This window comes from Pimephales promelas, chromosome 13, assembly GCF_988280905.1.
Source record: "Pimephales promelas chromosome 13, fPimPro1.hap1.1, whole genome shotgun sequence".
Lineage (NCBI taxonomy): Eukaryota > Metazoa > Chordata > Actinopteri > Cypriniformes > Leuciscidae > Pimephales > Pimephales promelas.
In genome coordinates, this window is record NC_142781.1 from 4,913,110 (window position 1) to 4,932,800 (window position 19,691).

The window sequence follows — 19,691 nt, forward strand, 5'->3', positions numbered from 1 at the left end:
AGGATTCTGTTTCACTATGTAAGAGAGAACAATTCCGACATTTTTAGAACACTAATATGCAAGATTCTCCACAAAATAGAATGCGCCAACTCTTGAGCTGCACGCTGTGAAGGCTTTGAAGTTATCGGGGATGCCAAAGCCATTGCTCCGATTGCCTGAATAGAATATCCAAAATCTGCGTTGATCTGAGCCTTTTGAAACAGTGCTCACTTCAAGTCTGAAAGGGGATGTGGGTTGCCCGTTTTATGTGCTGCATATGAATAGAAAAATACAGGTTGTATACAGCTCCTGGATATCACAGTTCCTTGCGCAAACAGACAAACATCCACGTAGTCGGCAGGGTTCGAACCTGCGCGGGGAGACCCCAATGGATTTCAAGTCCATCGCCTTAACCTCTCGGCCACGACTACTCCTGCTGTCTGGTCACATGCTATTTTCTTGTCTGGATGTGAGAGGACACAGGGGCCAACCATCAATGTGAATGCGAGCAGCATCGGATGCACTCGGCTGAAATACTGTGATGGCAAAGAGGAGTTCAACGACGTCTTCACCTAGACGAAAATGGTGTCGTGATCCGGATTTTGACTGGGGATGCTGAGGGCAGAACAAAAAGTACCAAACACTATACAGAGAAAGTTATCTGGGATGCCAAAGACATTGCTCCGATTGCCTGAATAGAATATCCAAAATCACCGTTGATCTGAGCCTTTTGAAACGGTGCTCACTTCAAGTCTGAAAGGAGATGTGGGTTGCCAATTTTAAGTGCTGCATATGAATAGAAAAAGCCAGGTTGTACACAGCTCTTGGACATCACAATTCCTTTCGCACACAGGCAAAGTGGCGAGGATCTACGTAGTCGGCAGGGTTCGAACCTGCGCGGGGAGACCCCAATGGATTTCAAGTCCATCGCCTTAACCTCTCGGCCACGACTACTCCTACTTTTGTGTCACATGCTGTTTTCTTTTCTGGATGTGAGCAACAGAGGACACTGGGGCCAACCATCGATGCGAACGCGAGCAGCAGAGGATGCACTCGGCTAAAATACTGTGATGGCAAAAAGGAATTCAACGACGTCTTCACTTAGCGAAAAAGAGTGCCGTGATCCGGATTTGGACTGGGGATGCTGCGGGCACAACAAAAAGTAGTAAACACTATACAGAGAAAGCAAACCACTCACTCAGGCCTGCGCACAACCGCTTAGAAGTGACTGAACGTACAGAGTCAACAGCAAGCTTCAGCTCATTTCTCTGAAGTCCCCCACCACTGTTTTCTGAGAAAGCAACCAAGCATTACAGAAGGCAAAACAACACCAAATGTTTGGAAGCAACACATCGCCACATATATTCTTGAAGAGGAAGCCCACGTCCCTCAAACGCTGGTAAGAGAGCACAGCAAATGATTAGGGGAGGTCTGCAACAAACCGACAGAGCTTCGCCCGAACAGGGACTTGAACCCTGGACCCTCAGATTAAAAGTCTGATGCTCTACCGACTGAGCTATCCGGGCTCTCACCAAAGCACAGGCACCTCAGGGATTTAACAGCACTTTCTCCATAAAGTGTTCCTGCTTTGCCAGCTTAAAATTTGTGGCATTAAATGATGAAGGCCACAATGTATATAGGCACAAGAGAGGTTGTCTGCTGCTGGCAAGCTAGGAACACTGACATTGAAAGAGTGTTCTTTTTTTCATGGCCGGTTGCTAACTCTAAAGTGGTTTGGACAAACAAGTAATTGGTACATAATGAGTTTCACGATGCCAAGAGAGAACAAATCCGACATTTCAAAAATCAGATTGCCTGAAGAGAATGGCCAAAGTCATGTTTGATCTGAGACTTTTGAAACTGTCCTCACTTCAATCTTGAAAAGAGATGTGGGTTTCCCATTTTAAGGACTGCATGTGAAACATCCAGATTGTACACAGCTCCTGGACTTCACAACTCATCTCGCAAACTGACAAAGTAACAAGGATCCGCGTAGTCGGCAGGGTTCGAACCTGCGCGGGGAAACCCCAATGGATTTCGAGTCCATCGCCTTAACCTCTCGGCCACGACTACTCCCGCCTTTCCGTCACATGCTGTTTTCTTGTCTGGATGTGAGAGGACACTGGGGCCAACCATCAACGCGAATGCGGGCAGCAGAGGATGCACTCGTCTAAAGTACTGTGATGGCAAAAGGGAGTTCAACGATGTCTTCACCTAGACGAACAGGGTGTCGTGATCCGGATTTGGACTGGGGATGCTGCAGGCACAACACAAAGTACCAAACAAGGTGCAAGCACCTCTGGGATTTAACAGCACTTTCTCCATGAAGTGTTCCTGCTTTGTCAGCTTAAAATTTGTGGCAGTAAATGAGTAAGGCCACAATGTGTAAAGGGACAAGAGAAGTAGGCTGCTCCTGGAAAGCTAGGAACACTGACATTGAAAGAGTGATCTTTTTTTTCATGGCCAGTTGCTAACTCTAAAGTGGTTTGGACAAATAAGTAATTGGTACATAATGACTAGGATTCTGTTTCACTATGTAAGAGAGAACAATTCCGACATTTTTAGAACACTAATATGCAAGATTCTCCACAAAATAGAATGCGCCAACTCTTGAGCTGCACGCTGTGAAGGCTTTGAAGTTGTCGGGGATGCCAAAGCCATTGCTCCGATTGCCTGAATAGAATATCCAAAATCTGCGTTGATCTGAGCCTTTTGAAACAGTGCTCACTTCAAGTCTGAAAGGGGATGTGGGTTGCCCGTTTTATGTGCTGCATATGAATAGAAAAATACAGGTTGTATACAGCTCCTGGATATCACAGTTCCTTGCGCAAACAGACAAACATCCACGTAGTCGGCAGGGTTCGAACCTGCGCGGGGAGACCCCAATGGATTTCAAGTCCATCGCCTTAACCTCTCGGCCACGACTACTCCTGCTGTCTGGTCACATGCTATTTTCTTGTCTGGATGTGAGAGGACACAGGGGCCAACCATCAATGTGAATGCGAGCAGCATCGGATGCACTCGGCTGAAATACTGTGATGGCAAAGAGGAGTTCAACGACGTCTTCACCTAGACGAAAATGGTGTCGTGATCCGGATTTTGACTGGGGATGCTGAGGGCAGAACAAAAAGTACCAAACACTATACAGAGAAAGTTAACTGGGATGCCAAAGACATTGCTCCGATTGCCTGAATAGAATATCCAAAATCACCGTTGATCTGAGCCTTTTGAAACGGTGCTCACTTCAAGTCTGAAAGGAGATGTGGGTTGCCAATTTTAAGTGCTGCATATGAATAGAAAAAGCCAGGTTGTACACAGCTCTTGGACATCACAATTCCTTTCGCACACAGGCAAAGTGGCGAGGATCTACGTAGTCGGCAGGGTTCGAACCTGCGCGGGGAGACCCCAATGGATTTCAAGTCCATCGCCTTAACCTCTCGGCCACGACTACTCCTACTTTTGTGTCACATGCTGTTTTCTTTTCTGGATGTGAGCAACAGAGGACACTGGGGCCAACCATCGATGCGAACGCGAGCAGCAGAGGATGCACTCGGCTAAAATACTGTGATGGCAAAAAGGAATTCAACGACGTCTTCACTTAGCGAAAAAGAGTGTCGTGATCCGGATTTGGACTGGGGATGCTGCGGGCACAACAAAAAGTAGTAAACACTATACAGAGAAAGCAAACCACTCACTCAGGCCTGCGCACAACCGCTTAGAAGTGACTGAACGTACAGAGTCAACAGCAAGCTCCAGCTCATTTCTCTGAAGTCCCCCACCACTGTTTTCTGAGAAAGCAACCAAGCATTACAGAAGGCAAAACAACACCAAATGTTTGGAAGCAACACATCGCCACATATATTCTTGAAGAGGAAGCCCACGTCCCTCAAACGCTGGTAAGAGAGCACAGCAAATGATTAGGGGAGGTCTGCAACAAACCGACAGAGCTTCGCCCGAACAGGGACTTGAACCCTGGACCCTCAGATTAAAAGTCTGATGCTCTACCGACTGAGCTATCCGGGCTCTTACCAAAGCACAGGCACCTCAGGGATTTAACAGCACTTTCTCCATAAAGTGTTCCTGCTTTGCCAGCTTAAAATTTGTGGCATTAAATGATGAAGGCCACAATGTATATAGGCACAAGAGAGGTTGTCTGCTGCTGGCAAGCTAGGAACACTGACATTGAAAGAGTGTTCTTTTTTTCATGGCCGGTTGCTAACTCTAAAGTGGTTTGGACAAACAAGTAATTGGTACATAATGAGTTTCACGATGCCAAGAGAGAACAAATCCGACATTTCAAAAATCAGATTGCCTGAAGAGAATGGCCAAAGTCATGTTTGATCTGAGACTTTTGAAACTGTCCTCACTTCAATCTTGAAAAGAGATGTGGGTTTCCCATTTTAAGGACTGCATGTGAAACATCCAGATTGTACACAGCTCCTGGACTTCACAACTCATCTCGCAAACTGACAAAGTAACAAGGATCCGCGTAGTCGGCAGGGTTCGAACCTGCGCGGGGAAACCCCAATGGATTTCGAGTCCATCGCCTTAACCTCTCGGCCACGACTACTCCCGCCTTTCCGTCACATGCTGTTTTCTTGTCTGGATGTGAGAGGACACTGGGGCCAACCATCAACGCGAATGCGGGCAGCAGAGGATGCACTCGTCTAAAGTACTGTGATGGCAAAAGGGAGTTCAACGATGTCTTCACCTAGACGAACAGGGTGTCGTGATCCGGATTTGGACTGGGGATGCTGCAGGCACAACACAAAGTACCAAACAAGGTGCAAGCACCTCTGGGATTTAACAGCACTTTCTCCATGAAGTGTTCCTGCTTTGTCAGCTTAAAATTTGTGGCAGTAAATGAGTAAGGCCACAATGTGTAAAGGGACAAGAGAAGTAGGCTGCTCCTGGAAAGCTAGGAACACTGACATTGAAAGAGTGATCTTTTTTTTCATGGCCAGTTGCTAACTCTAAAGTGGTTTGGACAAATAAGTAATTGGTACATAATGACTAGGATTCTGTTTCACTATGTAAGAGAGAACAATTCCGACATTTTTAGAACACTAATATGCAAGATTCTCCACAAAATAGAATGCGCCAACTCTTGAGCTGCACGCTGTGAAGGCTTTGAAGTTATCGGGGATGCCAAAGCCATTGCTCCGATTGCCTGAATAGAATATCCAAAATCTGCGTTGATCTGAGCCTTTTGAAACAGTGCTCACTTCAAGTCTGAAAGGGGATGTGGGTTGCCCGTTTTATGTGCTGCATATGAATAGAAAAATACAGGTTGTATACAGCTCCTGGATATCACAGTTCCTTGCGCAAACAGACAAACATCCACGTAGTCGGCAGGGTTCGAACCTGCGCGGGGAGACCCCAATGGATTTCAAGTCCATCGCCTTAACCTCTCGGCCACGACTACTCCTGCTGTCTGGTCACATGCTATTTTCTTGTCTGGATGTGAGAGGACACAGGGGCCAACCATCAATGTGAATGCGAGCAGCATCGGATGCACTCGGCTGAAATACTGTGATGGCAAAGAGGAGTTCAACGACGTCTTCACCTAGACGAAAATGGTGTCGTGATCCGGATTTTGACTGGGGATGCTGAGGGCAGAACAAAAAGTACCAAACACTATACAGAGAAAGTTATCTGGGATGCCAAAGACATTGCTCCGATTGCCTGAATAGAATATCCAAAATCACCGTTGATCTGAGCCTTTTGAAACGGTGCTCACTTCAAGTCTGAAAGGAGATGTGGGTTGCCAATTTTAAGTGCTGCATATGAATAGAAAAAGCCAGGTTGTACACAGCTCTTGGACATCACAATTCCTTTCGCACACAGGCAAAGTGGCGAGGATCTACGTAGTCGGCAGGGTTCGAACCTGCGCGGGGAGACCCCAATGGATTTCAAGTCCATCGCCTTAACCTCTCGGCCACGACTACTCCTACTTTTGTGTCACATGCTGTTTTCTTTTCTGGATGTGAGCAACAGAGGACACTGGGGCCAACCATCGATGCGAACGCGAGCAGCAGAGGATGCACTCGGCTAAAATACTGTGATGGCAAAAAGGAATTCAACGACGTCTTCACTTAGCGAAAAAGAGTGCCGTGATCCGGATTTGGACTGGGGATGCTGCGGGCACAACAAAAAGTAGTAAACACTATACAGAGAAAGCAAACCACTCACTCAGGCCTGCGCACAACCGCTTAGAAGTGACTGAACGTACAGAGTCAACAGCAAGCTTCAGCTCATTTCTCTGAAGTCCCCCACCACTGTTTTCTGAGAAAGCAACCAAGCATTACAGAAGGCAAAACAACACCAAATGTTTGGAAGCAACACATCGCCACATATATTCTTGAAGAGGAAGCCCACGTCCCTCAAACGCTGGTAAGAGAGCACAGCAAATGATTAGGGGAGGTCTGCAACAAACCGACAGAGCTTCGCCCGAACAGGGACTTGAACCCTGGACCCTCAGATTAAAAGTCTGATGCTCTACCGACTGAGCTATCCGGGCTCTTACCAAAGCACAGGCACCTCAGGGATTTAACAGCACTTTCTCCATAAAGTGTTCCTGCTTTGCCAGCTTAAAATTTGTGGCATTAAATGATGAAGGCCACAATGTATATAGGCACAAGAGAGGTTGTCTGCTGCTGGCAAGCTAGGAACACTGACATTGAAAGAGTGTTCTTTTTTTCATGGCCGGTTGCTAACTCTAAAGTGGTTTGGACAAACAAGTAATTGGTACATAATGAGTTTCACGATGCCAAGAGAGAACAAATCCGACATTTCAAAAATCAGATTGCCTGAAGAGAATGGCCAAAGTCATGTTTGATCTGAGACTTTTGAAACTGTCCTCACTTCAATCTTGAAAAGAGATGTGGGTTTCCCATTTTAAGGACTGCATGTGAAACATCCAGATTGTACACAGCTCCTGGACTTCACAACTCATCTCGCAAACTGACAAAGTAACAAGGATCCGCGTAGTCGGCAGGGTTCGAACCTGCGCGGGGAAACCCCAATGGATTTCGAGTCCATCGCCTTAACCTCTCGGCCACGACTACTCCCGCCTTTCCGTCACATGCTGTTTTCTTGTCTGGATGTGAGAGGACACTGGGGCCAACCATCAACGCGAATGCGGGCAGCAGAGGATGCACTCGTCTAAAGTACTGTGATGGCAAAAGGGAGTTCAACGATGTCTTCACCTAGACGAACAGGGTGTCGTGATCCGGATTTGGACTGGGGATGCTGCAGGCACAACACAAAGTACCAAACAAGGTGCAAGCACCTCTGGGATTTAACAGCACTTTCTCCATGAAGTGTTCCTGCTTTGTCAGCTTAAAATTTGTGGCAGTAAATGAGTAAGGCCACAATGTGTAAAGGGACAAGAGAAGTAGGCTGCTCCTGGAAAGCTAGGAACACTGACATTGAAAGAGTGATCTTTTTTTTCATGGCCAGTTGCTAACTCTAAAGTGGTTTGGACAAATAAGTAATTGGTACATAATGACTAGGATTCTGTTTCACTATGTAAGAGAGAACAATTCCGACATTTTTAGAACACTAATATGCAAGATTCTCCACAAAATAGAATGCGCCAACTCTTGAGCTGCACGCTGTGAAGGCTTTGAAGTTATCGGGGATGCCAAAGCCATTGCTCCGATTGCCTGAATAGAATATCCAAAATCTGCGTTGATCTGAGCCTTTTGAAACAGTGCTCACTTCAAGTCTGAAAGGGGATGTGGGTTGCCCGTTTTATGTGCTGCATATGAATAGAAAAATACAGGTTGTATACAGCTCCTGGATATCACAGTTCCTTGCGCAAACAGACAAACATCCACGTAGTCGGCAGGGTTCGAGCCTGCGCGGGGAGACCCCAATGGATTTCAAGTCCATCGCCTTAACCTCTCGGCCACGACTACTCCTGCTGTCTGGTCACATGCTATTTTCTTGTCTGGATGTGAGAGGACACAGGGGCCAACCATCAATGTGAATGCGAGCAGCATCGGATGCACTCGGCTGAAATACTGTGATGGCAAAGAGGAGTTCAACGACGTCTTCACCTAGACGAAAATGGTGTCGTGATCCGGATTTTGACTGGGGATGCTGAGGGCAGAACAAAAAGTACCAAACACTATACAGAGAAAGTTATCTGGGATGCCAAAGACATTGCTCCGATTGCCTGAATAGAATATCCAAAATCACCGTTGATCTGAGCCTTTTGAAACGGTGCTCACTTCAAGTCTGAAAGGAGATGTGGGTTGCCAATTTTAAGTGCTGCATATGAATAGAAAAAGCCAGGTTGTACACAGCTCTTGGACATCACAATTCCTTTCGCACACAGGCAAAGTGGCGAGGATCTACGTAGTCGGCAGGGTTCGAACCTGCGCGGGGAGACCCCAATGGATTTCAAGTCCATCGCCTTAACCTCTCGGCCACGACTACTCCTACTTTTGTGTCACATGCTGTTTTCTTTTCTGGATGTGAGCAACAGAGGACACTGGGGCCAACCATCGATGCGAACGCGAGCAGCAGAGGATGCACTCGGCTAAAATACTGTGATGGCAAAAAGGAATTCAACGACGTCTTCACTTAGCGAAAAAGAGTGTCGTGATCCGGATTTGGACTGGGGATGCTGCGGGCACAACAAAAAGTAGTAAACACTATACAGAGAAAGCAAACCACTCACTCAGGCCTGCGCACAACCGCTTAGAAGTGACTGAACGTACAGAGTCAACAGCAAGCTCCAGCTCATTTCTCTGAAGTCCCCCACCACTGTTTTCTGAGAAAGCAACCAAGCATTACAGAAGGCAAAACAACACCAAATGTTTGGAAGCAACACATCGCCACATATATTCTTGAAGAGGAAGCCCACGTCCCTCAAACGCTGGTAAGAGAGCACAGCAAATGATTAGGGGAGGTCTGCAACAAACCGACAGAGCTTCGCCCGAACAGGGACTTGAACCCTGGACCCTCAGATTAAAAGTCTGATGCTCTACCGACTGAGCTATCCGGGCTCTTACCAAAGCACAGGCACCTCAGGGATTTAACAGCACTTTCTCCATAAAGTGTTCCTGCTTTGCCAGCTTAAAATTTGTGGCATTAAATGATGAAGACCACAATGTATATAGGCACAAGAGAGGTTGTCTGCTGCTGGCAAGCTAGGAACACTGACATTGAAAGAGTGTTCTTTTTTTCATGGCCGGTTGCTAACTCTAAAGTGGTTTGGACAAACAAGTAATTGGTACATAATGAGTTTCACGATGCCAAGAGAGAACAAATCCGACATTTCAAAAATCAGATTGCCTGAAGAGAATGGCCAAAGTCATGTTTGATCTGAGACTTTTGAAACTGTCCTCACTTCAATCTTGAAAAGAGATGTGGGTTTCCCATTTTAAGGACTGCATGTGAAACATCCAGATTGTACACAGCTCCTGGACTTCACAACTCATCTCGCAAACTGACAAAGTAACAAGGATCCGCGTAGTCGGCAGGGTTCGAACCTGCGCGGGGAAACCCCAATGGATTTCGAGTCCATCGCCTTAACCTCTCGGCCACGACTACTCCTGCCTTTCCGTCACATGCTGTTTTCTTGTCTGGATGTGAGAGGACACTGGGGCCAACCATCAACGCGAATGCGGGCAGCAGAGGATGCACTCGTCTAAAGTACTGTGATGGCAAAAGGGAGTTCAACGATGTCTTCACCTAGACGAACAGGGTGTCGTGATCCGGATTTGGACTGGGGATGCTGCAGGCACAACACAAAGTACCAAACAAGGTGCAAGCACCTCTGGGATTTAACAGCACTTTCTCCATGAAGTGTTCCTGCTTTGTCAGCTTAAAATTTGTGGCAGTAAATGAGTAAGGCCACAATGTGTAAAGGGACAAGAGAAGTAGGCTGCTCCTGGAAAGCTAGGAACACTGACATTGAAAGAGTGATCTTTTTTTTCATGGCCAGTTGCTAACTCTAAAGTGGTTTGGACAAATAAGTAATTGGTACATAATGACTAGGATTCTGTTTCACTATGTAAGAGAGAACAATTCCGACATTTTTAGAACACTAATATGCAAGATTCTCCACAAAATAGAATGCGCCAACTCTTGAGCTGCACGCTGTGAAGGCTTTGAAGTTATCGGGGATGCCAAAGCCATTGCTCCGATTGCCTGAATAGAATATCCAAAATCTGCGTTGATCTGAGCCTTTTGAAACAGTGCTCACTTCAAGTCTGAAAGGGGATGTGGGTTGCCCGTTTTATGTGCTGCATATGAATAGAAAAATACAGGTTGTATACAGCTCCTGGGTATCACAGTTCCTTGCGCAAACAGACAAACATCCACGTAGTCGGCAGGGTTCGAACCTGCGCGGGGAGACCCCAATGGATTTCAAGTCCATCGCCTTAACCTCTCGGCCACGACTACTCCTGCTGTCTGGTCACATGCTATTTTCTTGTCTGGATGTGAGAGGACACAGGGGCCAACCATCAATGTGAATGCGAGCAGCATCGGATGCACTCGGCTGAAATACTGTGATGGCAAAGAGGAGTTCAACGACGTCTTCACCTAGACGAAAATGGTGTCGTGATCCGGATTTTGACTGGGGATGCTGAGGGCAGAACAAAAAGTACCAAACACTATACAGAGAAAGTTATCTGGGATGCCAAAGACATTGCTCCGATTGCCTGAATAGAATATCCAAAATCACCGTTGATCTGAGCCTTTTGAAACGGTGCTCACTTCAAGTCTGAAAGGAGATGTGGGTTGCCAATTTTAAGTGCTGCATATGAATAGAAAAAGCCAGGTTGTACACAGCTCTTGGACATCACAATTCCTTTCGCACACAGGCAAAGTGGCGAGGATCTACGTAGTCGGCAGGGTTCGAACCTGCGCGGGGAGACCCCAATGGATTTCAAGTCCATCGCCTTAACCTCTCGGCCACGACTACTCCTACTTTTGTGTCACATGCTGTTTTCTTTTCTGGATGTGAGCAACAGAGGACACTGGGGCCAACCATCGATGCGAACGCGAGCAGCAGAGGATGCACTCGGCTAAAATACTGTGATGGCAAAAAGGAATTCAACGACGTCTTCACTTAGCGAAAAAGAGTGTCGTGATCCGGATTTGGACTGGGGATGCTGCGGGCACAACAAAAAGTAGTAAACACTATACAGAGAAAGCAAACCACTCACTCAGGCCTGCGCACAACCGCTTAGAAGTGACTGAACGTACAGAGTCAACAGCAAGCTCCAGCTCATTTCTCTGAAGTCCCCCACCACTGTTTTCTGAGAAAGCAACCAAGCATTACAGAAGGCAAAACAACACCAAATGTTTGGAAGCAACACATCGCCACATATATTCTTGAAGAGGAAGCCCACGTCCCTCAAACGCTGGTAAGAGAGCACAGCAAATGATTAGGGGAGGTCTGCAACAAACCGACAGAGCTTCGCCCGAACAGGGACTTGAACCCTGGACCCTCAGATTAAAAGTCTGATGCTCTACCGACTGAGCTATCCGGGCTCTTACCAAAGCACAGGCACCTCAGGGATTTAACAGCACTTTCTCCATAAAGTGTTCCTGCTTTGCCAGCTTAAAATTTGTGGCATTAAATGATGAAGACCACAATGTATATAGGCACAAGAGAGGTTGTCTGCTGCTGGCAAGCTAGGAACACTGACATTGAAAGAGTGTTCTTTTTTTCATGGCCGGTTGCTAACTCTAAAGTGGTTTGGACAAACAAGTAATTGGTACATAATGAGTTTCACGATGCCAAGAGAGAACAAATCCGACATTTCAAAAATCAGATTGCCTGAAGAGAATGGCCAAAGTCATGTTTGATCTGAGACTTTTGAAACTGTCCTCACTTCAATCTTGAAAAGAGATGTGGGTTTCCCATTTTAAGGACTGCATGTGAAACATCCAGATTGTACACAGCTCCTGGACTTCACAACTCATCTCGCAAACTGACAAAGTAACAAGGATCCGCGTAGTCGGCAGGGTTCGAACCTGCGCGGGGAAACCCCAATGGATTTCGAGTCCATCGCCTTAACCTCTCGGCCACGACTACTCCCGCCTTTCCGTCACATGCTGTTTTCTTGTCTGGATGTGAGAGGACACTGGGGCCAACCATCAACGCGAATGCGGGCAGCAGAGGATGCACTCGTCTAAAGTACTGTGATGGCAAAAGGGAGTTCAACGATGTCTTCACCTAGACGAACAGGGTGTCGTGATCCGGATTTGGACTGGGGATGCTGCAGGCACAACACAAAGTACCAAACAAGGTGCAAGCACCTCTGGGATTTAACAGCACTTTCTCCATGAAGTGTTCCTGCTTTGTCAGCTTAAAATTTGTGGCAGTAAATGAGTAAGGCCACAATGTGTAAAGGGACAAGAGAAGTAGGCTGCTCCTGGAAAGCTAGGAACACTGACATTGAAAGAGTGATCTTTTTTTTCATGGCCAGTTGCTAACTCTAAAGTGGTTTGGACAAATAAGTAATTGGTACATAATGACTAGGATTCTGTTTCACTATGTAAGAGAGAACAATTCCGACATTTTTAGAACACTAATATGCAAGATTCTCCACAAAATAGAATGCGCCAACTCTTGAGCTGCACGCTGTGAAGGCTTTGAAGTTATCGGGGATGCCAAAGCCATTGCTCCGATTGCCTGAATAGAATATCCAAAATCTGCGTTGATCTGAGCCTTTTGAAACAGTGCTCACTTCAAGTCTGAAAGGGGATGTGGGTTGCCCGTTTTATGTGCTGCATATGAATAGAAAAATACAGGTTGTATACAGCTCCTGGGTATCACAGTTCCTTGCGCAAACAGACAAACATCCACGTAGTCGGCAGGGTTCGAACCTGCGCGGGGAGACCCCAATGGATTTCAAGTCCATCGCCTTAACCTCTCGGCCACGACTACTCCTGCTGTCTGGTCACATGCTATTTTCTTGTCTGGATGTGAGAGGACACAGGGGCCAACCATCAATGTGAATGCGAGCAGCATCGGATGCACTCGGCTGAAATACTGTGATAGCAAAGAGGAGTTCAACGACGTCTTCACCTAGACGAAAATGGTGTCGTGATCCGGATTTTGACTGGGGATGCTGAGGGCAGAACAAAAAGTACCAAACACTATACAGAGAAAGTTATCTGGGATGCCAAAGACATTGCTCCGATTGCCTGAATAGAATATCCAAAATCACCGTTGATCTGAGCCTTTTGAAACGGTGCTCACTTCAAGTCTGAAAGGAGATGTGGGTTGCCAATTTTAAGTGCTGCATATGAATAGAAAAAGCCAGGTTGTACACAGCTCTTGGACATCACAATTCCTTTCGCACACAGGCAAAGTGGCGAGGATCTACGTAGTCGGCAGGGTTCGAACCTGCGCGGGGAGACCCCAATGGATTTCAAGTCCATCGCCTTAACCTCTCGGCCACGACTACTCCTACTTTTGTGTCACATGCTGTTTTCTTTTCTGGATGTGAGCAACAGAGGACACTGGGGCCAACCATCGATGCGAACGCGAGCAGCAGAGGATGCACTCGGCTAAAATACTGTGATGGCAAAAAGGAATTCAACGACGTCTTCACTTAGCGAAAAAGAGTGTCGTGATCCGGATTTGGACTGGGGATGCTGCGGGCACAACAAAAAGTAGTAAACACTATACAGAGAAAGCAAACCACTCACTCAGGCCTGCGCACAACCGCTTAGAAGTGACTGAACGTACAGAGTCAACAGCAAGCTCCAGCTCATTTCTCTGAAGTCCCCCACCACTGTTTTCTGAGAAAGCAACCAAGCATTACAGAAGGCAAAACAACACCAAATGTTTGGAAGCAACACATCGCCACATATATTCTTGAAGAGGAAGCCCACGTCCCTCAAACGCTGGTAAGAGAGCACAGCAAATGATTAGGGGAGGTCTGCAACAAACCGACAGAGCTTCGCCCGAACAGGGACTTGAACCCTGGACCCTCAGATTAAAAGTCTGATGCTCTACCGACTGAGCTATCCGGGCTCTTACCAAAGCACAGGCACCTCAGGGATTTAACAGCACTTTCTCCATAAAGTGTTCCTGCTTTGCCAGCTTAAAATTTGTGGCATTAAATGATGAAGACCACAATGTATATAGGCACAAGAGAGGTTGTCTGCTGCTGGCAAGCTAGGAACACTGACATTGAAAGAGTGTTCTTTTTTTCATGGCCGGTTGCTAACTCTAAAGTGGTTTGGACAAACAAGTAATTGGTACATAATGAGTTTCACGATGCCAAGAGAGAACAAATCCGACATTTCAAAAATCAGATTGCCTGAAGAGAATGGCCAAAGTCATGTTTGATCTGAGACTTTTGAAACTGTCCTCACTTCAATCTTGAAAAGAGATGTGGGTTTCCCATTTTAAGGACTGCATGTGAAACATCCAGATTGTACACAGCTCCTGGACTTCACAACTCATCTCGCAAACTGACAAAGTAACAAGGATCCGCGTAGTCGGCAGGGTTCGAACCTGCGCGGGGAAACCCCAATGGATTTCGAGTCCATCGCCTTAACCTCTCGGCCACGACTACTCGTGCCTTTCCGTCACATGCTGTTTTCTTGTCTGGATGTGAGAGGACACTGGGGCCAACCATCAACGCGAATGCGGGCAGCAGAGGATGCACTCGTCTAAAGTACTGTGATGGCAAAAGGGAGTTCAACGATGTCTTCACCTAGACGAACAGGGTGTCGTGATCCGGATTTGGACTGGGGATGCTGCAGGCACAACACAAAGTACCAAACAAGGTGCAAGCACCTCTGGGATTTAACAGCACTTTCTCCATGAAGTGTTCCTGCTTTGTCAGCTTAAAATTTGTGGCAGTAAATGAGTAAGGCCACAATGTGTAAAGGGACAAGAGAAGTAGGCTGCTCCTGGAAAGCTAGGAACACTGACATTGAAAGAGTGATCTTTTTTTTCATGGCCAGTTGCTAACTCTAAAGTGGTTTGGACAAATAAGTAATTGGTACATAATGACTAGGATTCTGTTTCACTATGTAAGAGAGAACAATTCCGACATTTTTAGAACACTAATATGCAAGATTCTCCACAAAATAGAATGCGCCAACTCTTGAGCTGCACGCTGTGAAGGCTTTGAAGTTATCGGGGATGCCAAAGCCATTGCTCCGATTGCCTGAATAGAATATCCAAAATCTGCGTTGATCTGAGCCTTTTGAAACAGTGCTCACTTCAAGTCTGAAAGGGGATGTGGGTTGCCCGTTTTATGTGCTGCATATGAATAGAAAAATACAGGTTGTATACAGCTCCTGGGTATCACAGTTCCTTGCGCAAACAGACAAACATCCACGTAGTCGGCAGGGTTCGAACCTGCGCGGGGAGACCCCAATGGATTTCAAGTCCATCGCCTTAACCTCTCGGCCACGACTACTCCTGCTGTCTGGTCACATGCTATTTTCTTGTCTGGATGTGAGAGGACACAGGGGCCAACCATCAATGTGAATGCGAGCAGCATCGGATGCACTCGGCTGAAATACTGTGATGGCAAAGAGGAGTTCAACGACGTCTTCACCTAGACGAAAATGGTGTCGTGATCCGGATTTTGACTGGGGATGCTGAGGGCAGAACAAAAAGTACCAAACACTATACAGAGAAAGTTATCTGGGATGCCAAAGACATTGCTCCGATTGCCTGAATAGAATATCCAAAATCACCGTTGATCTGAGCCTTTTGAAACGGTGCTCACTTCAAGTCTGAAAGGAGATGTGGGTTGCCAATTTTAAGTGCTGCATATGAATAGAAAAAGCCAGGTTGTACACAGCTCTTGGACATCACAATTCCTTTCGCACACAGGCAAAGTGGCGAGGATCTACGTAGTCGGCAGGGTTCGAACCTGCGCGGGGAGACCCCAATGGATTTCAAGTCCATCGCCTTAACCTCTCGGCCACGACTACTCCTACTTTTGTGTCACATGCTGTTTTCTTTTCTGGATGTGAGCAACAGAGGACACTGGGGCCAACCATCGATGCGAACGCGAGCAGCAGAGGATGCACTCGGCTAAAATACTGTGATGGCAAAAAGGAATTCAACGACGTCTTCACTTAGCGAAAAAGAGTGTCGTGATCCGGATTTGGACTGGGGATGCTGCGGGCACAACAAAAAGTAGTAAACACTATACAGAGAAAGCAAACCACTCACTCAGGCCTGCGCACAACCGCTTAGAAGTGACTGAACGTACAGAGTCAACAGCAAGCTTCAGCTCATTTCTCTGAAGTCCCCCACCACTGTTTTCTGAGAAAGCAACCAAGCATTACAGAAGGCAAAACAACACCAAATGTTTGGAAGCAACACATCGCCACATATATTCTTGAAGAGGAAGCCCACGTCCCTCAAACGCTGGTAAGAGAGCACAGCAAATGATTAGGGGAGGTCTGCAACAAACCGACAGAGCTTCGCCCGAACAGGGACTTGAACCCTGGACCCTCAGATTAAAAGTCTGATGCTCTACCGACTGAGCTATCCGGGCTCTTACCAAAGCACAGGCACCTCAGGGATTTAACAGCACTTTCTCCATAAAGTGTTCCTGCTTTGCCAGCTTAAAATTTGTGGCATTAAATGATGAAGACCACAATGTATATAGGCACAAGAGAGGTTGTCTGCTGCTGGCAAGCTAGGAACACTGACATTGAAAGAGTGTTCTTTTTTTCATGGCCGGTTGCTAACTCTAAAGTGGTTTGGACAAACAAGTAATTGGTACATAATGAGTTTCACGATGCCAAGAGAGAACAAATCCGACATTTCAAAAATCAGATTGCCTGAAGAGAATGGCCAAAGTCATGTTTGATCTGAGACTTTTGAAACTGTCCTCACTTCAATCTTGAAAAGAGATGTGGGTTTCCCATTTTAAGGACTGCATGTGAAACATCCAGATTGTACACAGCTCCTGGACTTCACAACTCATCTCGCAAACTGACAAAGTAACAAGGATCCGCGTAGTCGGCAGGGTTCGAACCTGCGCGGGGAAACCCCAATGGATTTCGAGTCCATCGCCTTAACCTCTCGGCCACGACTACTCGTGCCTTTCCGTCACATGCTGTTTTCTTGTCTGGATGTGAGAGGACACTGGGGCCAACCATCAACGCGAATGCGGGCAGCAGAGGATGCACTCGTCTAAAGTACTGTGATGGCAAAAGGGAGTTCAACGATGTCTTCACCTAGACGAACAGGGTGTCGTGATCCGGATTTGGACTGGGGATGCTGCAGGCACAACACAAAGTACCAAACAAGGTGCAAGCACCTCTTGGATTTAACAGCACTTTCTCCATGAAGTGTTCCTGCTTTGTCAGCTTAAAATTTGTGGCAGTAAATGAGTAAGGCCACAATGTGTAAAGGGACAAGAGAAGTAGGCTGCTCCTGGAAAGCTAGGAACACTGACATTGAAAGAGTGATCTTTTTTTTCATGGCCAGTTGCTAACTCTAAAGTGGTTTGGACAAATAAGTAATTGGTACATAATGACTAGGATTCTGTTTCACTATGTAAGAGAGAACAATTCCGACATTTTTAGAACACTAATATGCAAGATTCTCCACAAAATAGAATGCGCCAACTCTTGAGCTGCACGCTGTGAAGGCTTTGAAGTTATCGGGGATGCCAAAGCCATTGCTCCGATTGCCTGAATAGAATATCCAAAATCTGCGTTGATCTGAGCCTTTTGAAACAGTGCTCACTTCAAGTCTGAAAGGGGATGTGGGTTGCCCGTTTTATGTGCTGCATATGAATAGAAAAATACAGGTTGTATACAGCTCATGGATATCACAGTTCCTTGCGCAAACAGACAAACATCCACGTAGTCGGCAGGGTTCGAACCTGCGCGGGGAGACCCCAATGGATTTCAAGTCCATCGCCTTAACCTCTCGGCCACGACTACTCCTGCTGTCTGGTCACATGCTATTTTCTTGTCTGGATGTGAGAGGACACAGGGGCCAACCATCAATGTGAATGCGAGCAGCATCGGATGCACTCGGCTGAAATACTGTGATGGCAAAGAGGAGTTCAACGACGTCTTCACCTAGACGAAAATGGTGTCGTGATCCGGATTTTGACTGGGGATGCTGAGGGCAGAACAAAAAGTACCAAACACTATACAGAGAAAGTTATCTGGGATGCCAAAGACATTGCTCCGATTGCCTGAATAGAATATCCAAAATCACCGTTGATCTGAGCCTTTTGAAACGGTGCTCACTTCAAGTCTGAAAGGAGATGTGGGTTGCCAATTTTAAGTGCTGCATATGAATAGAAAAAGCCAGGTTGTACACAGCTCTTGGACATCACAATTCCTTTCGCACACAGGCAAAGTGGCGAGGATCTACGTAGTCGGCAGGGTTCGAACCTGCGCGGGGAGACCCCAATGGATTTCAAGTCCATCGCCTTAACCTCTCGGCCACGACTACTCCTACTTTTGTGTCACATGCTGTTTTCTTTTCTGGATGTGAGCAACAGAGGACACTGGGGCCAACCATCGATGCGAACGCGAGCAGCAGAGGATGCACTCGGCTAAAATACTGTGATGGCAAAAAGGAATTCAACGACGTCTTCACTTAGCGAAAAAGAGTGTCGTGATCCGGATTTGGACTGGGGATGCTGCGGGCACAACAAAAAGTAGTAAACACTATACAGAGAAAGCAAACCACTCACTCAGGCCTGCGCACAACCGCTTAGAAGTGACTGAACGTACAGAGTCAACAGCAAGCTCCAGCTCATTTCTCTGAAGTCCCCCACCACTGTTTTCTGAGAAAGCAACCAAGCATTACAGAAGGCAAAACAACACCAAATGTTTGGAAGCAACACATCGCCACATATATTCTTGAAGAGGAAGCCCACGTCCCTCAAACGCTGGTAAGAGAGCACAGCAAATGATCAGGGTAGGTCTGCAACAAACCGACAGAGCTTCGCCCGAACAGGGACTTGAACCCTGGACCCTCAGATTAAAAGTCTGATGCTCTACCGACTGAGCTATCCGGGCTCTTACCAAAGCACAGGCACCTCAGGGATTTAACAGCACTTTCTCCATAAAGTGTTCCTGCTTTGCCAGCTTAAAATTTGTGGCATTAAATGATGAAGACCACAATGTATATAGGCACAAGAGAGGTTGTCTGCTGCTGGCAAGCTAGGAACACTGACATTGAAAGAGTGTTCTTTTTTTCATGGCCGGTTGCTAACTCTAAAGTGGTTTGGACAAACAAGTAATTGGTACATAATGAGCTTCACGATGCCAAGAGAGAACAAATCCGACATTTCAAAAATCAGATTGCCTGAAGAGAATGGCCAAAGTCATGTTTGATCTGAGACTTTTGAAACTGTCCTCACTTCAATCTTGAAAAGAGATGTGGGTTTCCCATTTTAAGGACTGCATGTGAAACATCCAGATTGTACACAGCTCCTGGACTTCACAACTCATCTCGCAAACTGACAAAGTAACAAGGATCCGCGTAGTCGGCAGGGTTCGAACCTGCGCGGGGAAACCCCAATGGATTTCGAGTCCATCGCCTTAACCTCTCGGCCACGACTACTCGTGCCTTTCCGTCACATGCTGTTTTCTTGTCTGGATGTGAGAGGACACTGGGGCCAACCATCAACGCGAATGCGGGCAGCAGAGGATGCACTCGTCTAAAGTACTGTGATGGCAAAAGGGAGTTCAACGATGTCTTCACCTAGACGAACAGGGTGTCG

General features: G+C 46.7%; 32 non-coding genes across 32 annotated transcripts; all 32 read right to left on the reverse strand.

Annotated features, from left to right (window-relative positions):
* Positions 1 to 328: 328 nt before the first annotated feature.
* Positions 329 to 410, reverse strand: trnas-uga (transfer RNA serine (anticodon UGA)). The gene has a single exon. It is a non-coding gene; the product is annotated as a tRNA-Ser (tRNA).
* A 441-nt stretch (positions 411 to 851) lies between these two features.
* Positions 852 to 933, reverse strand: trnas-uga (transfer RNA serine (anticodon UGA)). The gene has a single exon. It is a non-coding gene; the product is annotated as a tRNA-Ser (tRNA).
* A 499-nt stretch (positions 934 to 1,432) lies between these two features.
* trnak-uuu (transfer RNA lysine (anticodon UUU)) lies at positions 1,433 to 1,505 on the reverse strand. The gene has a single exon. It is a non-coding gene; the product is annotated as a tRNA-Lys (tRNA).
* A 465-nt stretch (positions 1,506 to 1,970) lies between these two features.
* trnas-cga (transfer RNA serine (anticodon CGA)) lies at positions 1,971 to 2,052 on the reverse strand. Its single transcript has one exon. It is a non-coding gene; the product is annotated as a tRNA-Ser (tRNA).
* Positions 2,053 to 2,825: 773 nt separating this feature from the next.
* On the reverse strand, positions 2,826 to 2,907 carry trnas-uga (transfer RNA serine (anticodon UGA)). Its single transcript has one exon. It is a non-coding gene; the product is annotated as a tRNA-Ser (tRNA).
* A 441-nt stretch (positions 2,908 to 3,348) lies between these two features.
* trnas-uga (transfer RNA serine (anticodon UGA)) lies at positions 3,349 to 3,430 on the reverse strand. Its single transcript has one exon. It is a non-coding gene; the product is annotated as a tRNA-Ser (tRNA).
* A 499-nt stretch (positions 3,431 to 3,929) lies between these two features.
* trnak-uuu (transfer RNA lysine (anticodon UUU)) lies at positions 3,930 to 4,002 on the reverse strand. The gene has a single exon. It is a non-coding gene; the product is annotated as a tRNA-Lys (tRNA).
* Positions 4,003 to 4,467: 465 nt separating this feature from the next.
* Positions 4,468 to 4,549, reverse strand: trnas-cga (transfer RNA serine (anticodon CGA)). The gene has a single exon. It is a non-coding gene; the product is annotated as a tRNA-Ser (tRNA).
* Positions 4,550 to 5,322: 773 nt separating this feature from the next.
* trnas-uga (transfer RNA serine (anticodon UGA)) lies at positions 5,323 to 5,404 on the reverse strand. The gene has a single exon. It is a non-coding gene; the product is annotated as a tRNA-Ser (tRNA).
* Positions 5,405 to 5,845: 441 nt separating this feature from the next.
* trnas-uga (transfer RNA serine (anticodon UGA)) lies at positions 5,846 to 5,927 on the reverse strand. The gene has a single exon. It is a non-coding gene; the product is annotated as a tRNA-Ser (tRNA).
* Positions 5,928 to 6,426: 499 nt separating this feature from the next.
* Positions 6,427 to 6,499, reverse strand: trnak-uuu (transfer RNA lysine (anticodon UUU)). The gene has a single exon. It is a non-coding gene; the product is annotated as a tRNA-Lys (tRNA).
* Positions 6,500 to 6,964: 465 nt separating this feature from the next.
* Positions 6,965 to 7,046, reverse strand: trnas-cga (transfer RNA serine (anticodon CGA)). Its single transcript has one exon. It is a non-coding gene; the product is annotated as a tRNA-Ser (tRNA).
* A 773-nt stretch (positions 7,047 to 7,819) lies between these two features.
* trnas-uga (transfer RNA serine (anticodon UGA)) lies at positions 7,820 to 7,901 on the reverse strand. The gene has a single exon. It is a non-coding gene; the product is annotated as a tRNA-Ser (tRNA).
* A 441-nt stretch (positions 7,902 to 8,342) lies between these two features.
* On the reverse strand, positions 8,343 to 8,424 carry trnas-uga (transfer RNA serine (anticodon UGA)). The gene has a single exon. It is a non-coding gene; the product is annotated as a tRNA-Ser (tRNA).
* A 499-nt stretch (positions 8,425 to 8,923) lies between these two features.
* Positions 8,924 to 8,996, reverse strand: trnak-uuu (transfer RNA lysine (anticodon UUU)). Its single transcript has one exon. It is a non-coding gene; the product is annotated as a tRNA-Lys (tRNA).
* Positions 8,997 to 9,461: 465 nt separating this feature from the next.
* On the reverse strand, positions 9,462 to 9,543 carry trnas-cga (transfer RNA serine (anticodon CGA)). Its single transcript has one exon. It is a non-coding gene; the product is annotated as a tRNA-Ser (tRNA).
* A 773-nt stretch (positions 9,544 to 10,316) lies between these two features.
* On the reverse strand, positions 10,317 to 10,398 carry trnas-uga (transfer RNA serine (anticodon UGA)). The gene has a single exon. It is a non-coding gene; the product is annotated as a tRNA-Ser (tRNA).
* Positions 10,399 to 10,839: 441 nt separating this feature from the next.
* Positions 10,840 to 10,921, reverse strand: trnas-uga (transfer RNA serine (anticodon UGA)). The gene has a single exon. It is a non-coding gene; the product is annotated as a tRNA-Ser (tRNA).
* Positions 10,922 to 11,420: 499 nt separating this feature from the next.
* trnak-uuu (transfer RNA lysine (anticodon UUU)) lies at positions 11,421 to 11,493 on the reverse strand. Its single transcript has one exon. It is a non-coding gene; the product is annotated as a tRNA-Lys (tRNA).
* A 465-nt stretch (positions 11,494 to 11,958) lies between these two features.
* Positions 11,959 to 12,040, reverse strand: trnas-cga (transfer RNA serine (anticodon CGA)). The gene has a single exon. It is a non-coding gene; the product is annotated as a tRNA-Ser (tRNA).
* A 773-nt stretch (positions 12,041 to 12,813) lies between these two features.
* trnas-uga (transfer RNA serine (anticodon UGA)) lies at positions 12,814 to 12,895 on the reverse strand. The gene has a single exon. It is a non-coding gene; the product is annotated as a tRNA-Ser (tRNA).
* A 441-nt stretch (positions 12,896 to 13,336) lies between these two features.
* trnas-uga (transfer RNA serine (anticodon UGA)) lies at positions 13,337 to 13,418 on the reverse strand. The gene has a single exon. It is a non-coding gene; the product is annotated as a tRNA-Ser (tRNA).
* Positions 13,419 to 13,917: 499 nt separating this feature from the next.
* trnak-uuu (transfer RNA lysine (anticodon UUU)) lies at positions 13,918 to 13,990 on the reverse strand. Its single transcript has one exon. It is a non-coding gene; the product is annotated as a tRNA-Lys (tRNA).
* Positions 13,991 to 14,455: 465 nt separating this feature from the next.
* trnas-cga (transfer RNA serine (anticodon CGA)) lies at positions 14,456 to 14,537 on the reverse strand. The gene has a single exon. It is a non-coding gene; the product is annotated as a tRNA-Ser (tRNA).
* Positions 14,538 to 15,310: 773 nt separating this feature from the next.
* On the reverse strand, positions 15,311 to 15,392 carry trnas-uga (transfer RNA serine (anticodon UGA)). Its single transcript has one exon. It is a non-coding gene; the product is annotated as a tRNA-Ser (tRNA).
* Positions 15,393 to 15,833: 441 nt separating this feature from the next.
* trnas-uga (transfer RNA serine (anticodon UGA)) lies at positions 15,834 to 15,915 on the reverse strand. Its single transcript has one exon. It is a non-coding gene; the product is annotated as a tRNA-Ser (tRNA).
* Positions 15,916 to 16,414: 499 nt separating this feature from the next.
* trnak-uuu (transfer RNA lysine (anticodon UUU)) lies at positions 16,415 to 16,487 on the reverse strand. The gene has a single exon. It is a non-coding gene; the product is annotated as a tRNA-Lys (tRNA).
* A 465-nt stretch (positions 16,488 to 16,952) lies between these two features.
* Positions 16,953 to 17,034, reverse strand: trnas-cga (transfer RNA serine (anticodon CGA)). Its single transcript has one exon. It is a non-coding gene; the product is annotated as a tRNA-Ser (tRNA).
* Positions 17,035 to 17,807: 773 nt separating this feature from the next.
* trnas-uga (transfer RNA serine (anticodon UGA)) lies at positions 17,808 to 17,889 on the reverse strand. Its single transcript has one exon. It is a non-coding gene; the product is annotated as a tRNA-Ser (tRNA).
* Positions 17,890 to 18,330: 441 nt separating this feature from the next.
* On the reverse strand, positions 18,331 to 18,412 carry trnas-uga (transfer RNA serine (anticodon UGA)). Its single transcript has one exon. It is a non-coding gene; the product is annotated as a tRNA-Ser (tRNA).
* Positions 18,413 to 18,911: 499 nt separating this feature from the next.
* On the reverse strand, positions 18,912 to 18,984 carry trnak-uuu (transfer RNA lysine (anticodon UUU)). The gene has a single exon. It is a non-coding gene; the product is annotated as a tRNA-Lys (tRNA).
* A 465-nt stretch (positions 18,985 to 19,449) lies between these two features.
* On the reverse strand, positions 19,450 to 19,531 carry trnas-cga (transfer RNA serine (anticodon CGA)). The gene has a single exon. It is a non-coding gene; the product is annotated as a tRNA-Ser (tRNA).
* Between the last annotated feature and the right edge of the window lie 160 nt (positions 19,532 to 19,691).